The following is a 7267-nucleotide window of genomic DNA, read 5'->3' as shown; positions in this document are numbered from 1 at the left end:
ATTCTCATCTGGGTCCTTCTGGCCTTTTAAGGGTCATGAGTGTAGAGAAGGAGGCTGAGGTAAAACCCATGGGTGTGGACTGCTGAAGGAGCAATGGGCTGGAGTACACGGACAGAGGGGCAGGAGGGAGAGGAATAAAGGGACCCCAATATGTGCCAGGAGATGGTCTGGGAAGGGTCTGATCAGTGATCTGTTCTCAAGCCTCTGAAAGAGGGATCATCAGTCAGGATTCTCCAGGAAAACAGAACTGATGGAGATAGATAGGTACATAGGTACATACATACATTGATAGATACAAAGATACATAGGTACAAAGATAGGTAGATTGATAGATACAGAGAGGATAGATACAGACATAGATACATAGATAGATACATAGATGGTAGATAGCCATAAAATAAATATGTATATACAGTTTTTAAAAGAAATACCTTTATTTTAAGAAACTGGCTCACGGGATGGGGGGACTGCCAAGTCCAGGGTAGGCTGACAGCCTCCAACGCAGGCACGAGGTGATGCTGTGCTCTTGACACACCATTTCTTCTTCTCTGGGAAACATCCGTTTTTGCTCTTCAGGCCTCCAAGTGATTGGATGAGGCCCTCTCACACATTACCAGGGTCATCTTCACTGCCTGTAGATGTTAATCACAACTACAGAATCCCTTCACAGCCCCACCTAGATCCACATTTGATTAAATAACTGGGTGCTAAAATTAACCCTCATGGAAGGGTCATCCCAGGTTGGTACCTCCTGGGATTGTCAGAGGGGGGGTGACTGCGGACAGGATGGACCAGCAATTGGAGTGAGAAACACTCAAGTTGGCATTGGGTCATCTCCTGACCGCAGACGAGGACATGGCTCCTCGGTCTCACCAAGGGTTCATTGCCAAAGCCAGGTTGGCTGTGAAGGGTTTGCGAACAGATTACTCACGGTTTGAGCCTGTGCTCTCTGCTTCCGCTGCGACCTGCACAGACAAAACCCCTCGCTGCGGAGTCCTGTCCCTGCCTCTCCCTTTTCCGGTGGCCATCCCCCGCCCCTGACCTTTTTATGTCCAGCTGCTGCAGCATCTCTCTTTCAGCTGAATGTTTATACAAACTGTGCCTACTGTTCCCACCAACCTAAGTCCCAGGGCCTCTTTCCTGGATGCCCACCGCTCCGGAGTCCCTCTCCCTTCCTCTAACTGCCCCCACCTCAGCCACCACACACACCCTGGGCCTGTCGAAGCCCCCCAGGTGGGATCCAGACCCCAGTGGTCTGAGCCGCATCTGAAGTGAACAGCTCTTGGCTCACAGGCTCCTACCCAGGGTGTCTCACAAATTGGGCTCCCTCCACGCAGCTCTGGCCTAGACGTTTCCTGTCCATGGCAGGAGATGTATGGGGTCTTGAACTGTAATCTTGGAAGGGGCAGCTGTAAGACACAGATCCAAGTGGTCCCAGCTAAACCTCTCAAAGCCATCGCCCCAGTTTCGGCCCAAAGGTTAGGGAGCAGAACAGACCACAGAGAGAGACCAGCTTTGGGAGTTTCTTCTGCGAGCAGCAAAAGAGCGAAGATTCTCTTTAAATCGCTGTAGACTCACGGCCTCTCCAAGTTGATTGTCACCTAGACATTCCCCCACCCAGGCAAGGACTCCCTCAGAAATTCAGGAGAATGTCATATATCACAGAACACTGAACAAGAAGGGTTTTAAAATAAATTTTGGCAGTAGGAAAACCCAAGAGGATTGCTGGAGATCTGACAAAAGCAACAGGGTATAAATCTCTCAGCAGGGAGGCAGAAACCTTGATCAAACTATGGCTCATTTGCTGATTTACCACTTGACCTTGAACAAGTCTTTCCTGGATGACCTTGAGCAAGCCTCTCGTGCTCTCCAGGTACCAGTTTGCCTATCTGAACATGAGGAGTTGGGTAACGTGACTTGGAAGGTCCTCTCCAGTTGTGACTACCTGACCCTGAGACTTGTGTCTAATACCTTCTAGCTGCATGACCTTGGGTACCTCACTCAACCTCCTTAACCTCAGTTTCATCATCTACAAAATGGGGGATTTGTAATCCTAGCCTTGTTCATCTTGTAGCGTTGCTGTGGGGATGGAATGGGAGATGTGAAAATACCCTGTGTAAACTCCAAAGAGCCATTCATATATGAAGTATTAGTGCAAGATGAAATATCATTGTATGATGTATCTAGGGTGTCTTAATTGCATAAGAAGCTACAAGACCAAATAGCAGCATTCATAGGGGCAGAAGGGCATGGTGGTCAAAGGCTCTGGACCCAGCCTGCCTGGGTTTGTGGCTCAGCTCTCCCACTTTTACCAGTTTCCTCATGAGTAAAATGGGTTAAGAATAGCACATGTGAAACCCAGGGCAGTGCCTGGCATGTGGTGTGCTCTCTAGTGTGTGCTCTCTGGTGTGCTGATGATTATCATGATTATCTTCCTATCATGAAGCAAGGAGGCAGGGTGGGGCAGTGGGATGGCCATTGGTCTTTTTTTTTTTTTAAACATCTTTATTGGAGTATAATTGCTTTACAATGGTGTGTTAGTTTCTGCTGTATAACAAAGTGAATCAGCTATACATATACATACATACCCATATCTCCTCTCTCTTGTGTCTCCCTCCCACCCCCCCATCCCACCCCTCTAGGTGGTCACAAAGCACAGAGCTGATCTCCCTGTGCTTTGCTGGCCGTTGGCTTTTGAATACACCGACCTAACTGGGTTCAAACCTCCATTCTACTAGCTGAATCATACAAATGATCATGTGATATCCACTGTCTTCTTTTTTGCTCTCCTCTGATTATTTCTTGAGCAGTTAATAGTTTGTCTCCTTCATGAAATGCCCAGCAAGGGGTTGGCTCCTGGGGACCAGTTCTTGTCTGTTTCCTATCTGCTCAGCTTGGGGCTGGGCGCTCAGCCACCAAGTTGACAGACTCACGGGTTGCTTGATTCTAGAAAAGATGCCTTGTAAATACTGGAATTCACTAATAAAATTCTCCTCTGTATTTTAATATGGGGATAATTTGAAAGATATCTTTACCCTTCCCCAGAAGTATCTGTTGTACAATGGCATAGATTAACAAAAGACACAGTGCCCTTGCTTTGGGCTAGAATTCTATTTACTTATTCAATTTACTTATCTATTTATCTAATTCTATCTTTTATAATCACATTATTTGTATCATACCAATCAAAATCTCTGATTGAATATAATATACGGACCTAATTCATAAAAAAGAAGACAAAATAACTCTCAAATAATAAATGCGATGTTTGGTGGATCAAATCTCTTTTATGGCGGTGCCACGGCATGTGGAATCTCAGTTCCGCGACCAGGGATAGAACTCGTGCCCCGAGCAGTGGAAGCCTGGAGTCTTAACCACTGCACCGCCAGGGAAGTCCCTCAAATCTTTATATAAGATCCTTTGTGTAGCAAGATTGGGAACTACTCATTTGTTTAAACGTTATGCTTTGACCAGTGAGTAAATCTGAAGCCCAGACCGGAGAAGTGATTTATTCAAGGTTACCCAGTGAGGGAGAAACAAAGCTCAGATTAAGTTCATAAAATCAAATACTTTTGTAGTCAGAGGCACTTTAGAGATCATGGGTATTTACTCAGAACCAACCACTCCTTGTCTTGAGCCATTTCTTTTTTTTTTTTTAATATATATGAAAAAAATTTTAATAGTAATTACAGTAATAAAAATTAAAACACAATGAGAAACAAAAATACAAAGTTTGTACTGGCAAAAAAATAAACTTTCTGACAATCCTGAGTGTTGGTTGATCCTATCTCTTAACAGACTATCACAGTGACCTGTTGATGTGTCTGTCTGCCAACCCTACTGCTGGATCTGGGCTTCTTGATGCCAAAGACTGGGATTTATTTATCTTTATGGCACATCTCCCTCTGCCCTGACCCTTATTCCTAGGGGTACCTGCCCACAGCACATTGCCCTAACCGGCTGCTGAATGTTGCAAGTGTGAATAAAGCCGTACTTTATTTTTAACAGATGGGGAGACCAAATCAGAGAAGAGAAGGGACCCACCCCTGGTCCCATAGCAAGCTTGCGGGGAGGGTCAGCAGGATCTCCTACATCCCAATGGAGGCGCTCCTGGACTCCCAAAGAGGACAGACACTTGATGTCTCTCGTTTCCCCACAAAAGCCACAGGTAAAGGTGTTTATGGCTTGGCAGCCAACGAAGGCCACAAACACTTCAATAGGCCACAGTCTGACCCTGTCAACTATTTCTTTTTTTTTTTTTTTAATTTTTAAATGGTGTTAACAGTCATCCTTTCTACTATAATTTGAAAGCTCTCAACACCTCCATGCTGAAGCGATTATAAACTGACCCCCAAATTCAGGCAACAAAACACAGGCCCGCCTACCGGCCACCTACTTTCACAGATGAAATCTTAATTATTTCCAAATAATTATTGTCTTAATGATTTCCAAAACCTTTATTATAATCATAATTATTCAAATTTGTGAATAAGCGTTTTCTTCTTTGTAGAGCACTTTCATATATACTAACTGGTCTAGGACTCAAACAAATAGGTCCTCTCGAATTAAGGTACTGTTGCACGTTTAAAATAGGTGAATTTTTTGTATGTGAATTACCTATAGCTCAATAAAGCTGACTTAAAAAGTAAGACAGTGAAAACCACAAGTGACTTTTATTCTCTTCCTTGTGCTTTTCTGTATTTTCCATGGTGTCCTTAATTGAAAGCAAAAATAGAAGAGGGCCGCAGATGGAAGAAGATGGATTTTTGCAAGGTGGGAGACCTTCTCTCGACACTCCTTGGCCTTTGCTGGTCTCCCCTGAGACACAGCTGAGAGTACTCCTCCCTACTTTGCGTGGCCTTGGGGACGTCACTCCACCTCTCCAAGCTTTTGTTCTCTCCCCTGTGAACAGATCTGATGCCTGCCATGCCCGGTTCACCCCGCCGTGACAAGTCTCAGGGAACAGACATGTTAGGACACTGTGAGGTCTGATGGCCCTGCACATGTGACAGGTTAGTGCTGTGACTAAACCTCCTTTGCTGTAATCTCCCAGCCCCCGCCCCCATCTTTAAAATTACCAAATATTTCAAACGTACAGAGGATAGAGAAAAAGTTTTGGACTTGAGAAGAAGGATCATTCCGAAGAATTACAGACAAGACACCCAGCTTTGTCAAATCTTGACACCTTGCCATATATGCTTCAGATTTTTTTTTCTGAGAAATACAACATTACAGATAAAATTAAATCCCCTGTGTTCCTCTTTCTGATCTCATTCTCATCCCTCCCTTCCCAGAGGTAACTACTATTTTAAACTTAGTGTCTTTGATTTCCTATGCATGTTTTAACACTTTCACTATCTGACTGTATCCCTAAAAATACATATATAGCATAGTTTTGAATTAAAAAAAAGAAACTTTTGGTATCACACTATTCTACCACTTGATGTTCCCTTTTTCTTTTTTTTTCTAGACTGTATCTATGTTGAGGCTACAGCCTCAGTTTATTTTCCCTCCCAGTATATTATTCCATTGCACAGATAGATCACAATTTATCTATCTGCACTGCTGTTGATGGACAATTAATCAATTCCTCATTTTTCATAATTATGTGCTGAGTGAGTGAAGTCACTGAATTGTAGACAAGAGTATCTTTAACTTTATTAGATGTTGCCAAACCTCTTCTCCAGAGAAGTTGTACCAATTTACACCTCCATCAAGACTGTACAAGGGTTCCAAGGGTGCCACCTCTTTACCCCCTCCACCTTTCTCCCAACATTGATATAATGCTTACTCCTTGCCAGTCTGGAGGATGTGAAATGGCGTTTCACAGCCCTTTTCATTTGCATCTCTCCCATGACCCGTGAGGTTGAACATCTCTTTACATTTTTGGCCACCTAGGTTTCCTCTTCTGTGAATTGCCTGTTGATAGTCTTAACCCATTTTTTAAAAAAATGATTGTTTGTCTTTCTCTGGTTTGTCCATGCTTTCAACCTACTTCTGCCAGATCCCAAAGCAGACTCAGATCATGGCCCTTCTCAGTTCTAAACTCCCCGAGGCTCTCTAGGATACACATAACTTACAACCTTGCTCAGTGGCCCTGATTTGCCGTGGGCTGAAAACCAAGCTCAGCCCAGGACGCTCAGCTCCACCTTCTCCTCCAGCCTTACCGTCTGCACCCTGAACTCCGGTCCAGCAGACACAACTCACTCCGTCCCAGGCCTCCTGCACACACCATGCCCTAGACCTGGAATGCCTCCCTCCTATCCCCACATTCCCTCTGAATGCCACCTTTTCTATGATAGTTCTCAATTCAAAGTTGGATTTGCCTCTAAATGGTCAGGTGAAACTATACCTTTCTAGTGGCATTTATCATTTCTCCTTTTGTAGTATTTTAACCACTCCTCATCTTGCCCATCACTTTTTCACTGACAAAAACACCCGCCCCTGCATTATGCTATTTTGTCCTCATCTCTGCAATGGCCCAGTGAGATGGGGTAGTACCACTACCCTCTTTGAACAGATAGGGAACGTGGCCTACAGGGGGACTAGTTCACCCAACGTCTTACTCTGGCTCAGAGGCAGAGCTGGACTTGAAGCCAGGACTCCTCCAATTCCATGTCCAGCTCGCTGCACCACACCCCTCATATTTATATATGTATGTTGTTGCTGCTTGAGCCAACACCTGACTCCCCATGAGACTGTGGGCCCCATAGCTCCCAGTTCTAGTCCTACCCAGGGGGGCACTCAATGAATATATAATTTCTGGACAAAGCACGATAATCACTTACCGCATACCCACTGGCTGCTGGGGGCTGTGCATACATTCACCCTAACCTTCCCAACAGCTCTATGAGGAGACTGGGTTTTAAGAGTTGAAGTGCTATGCTCAGGGTCCCACAGCTGGTAATCAGTGGAGTTGGCCTATGAGACCCAGAGGTGAGTGTTTCCAACTGTAATCTCTGCCCTGTGCATCCTACAGGTAGACCCAGCCAGCCAGAGAGATCACACCCCAAGGCCCAGAGGCAGGGGGCCAAGGGTGGGCAACTTGACAGTCAACAGGAAGGACGGGGGGCTGGGGGAGTATGGTCCACCTGCTACACCCATGATGTCCACACTCCACAGCCTCACGGGTGTCTGTGCAGTGTGATGCTAGCAGGTGAGAAGAGGGCTGAGGGATAAGGAGAGGGGTTGGCAAGTATTCTCCAGCCCCCAACCCCCAAAGAGTAAGTCTGGATGGGGACATTTCTGCCCATTCTCCCCAGGGCAA

This window comes from Balaenoptera borealis (genome assembly GCF_965194805.1).
Source record: "Balaenoptera borealis genome assembly, chromosome: 8".
NCBI lineage: Eukaryota > Metazoa > Chordata > Mammalia > Artiodactyla > Balaenopteridae > Balaenoptera > Balaenoptera borealis.
Note: the sequence above shows the minus strand (reverse complement) of the source record.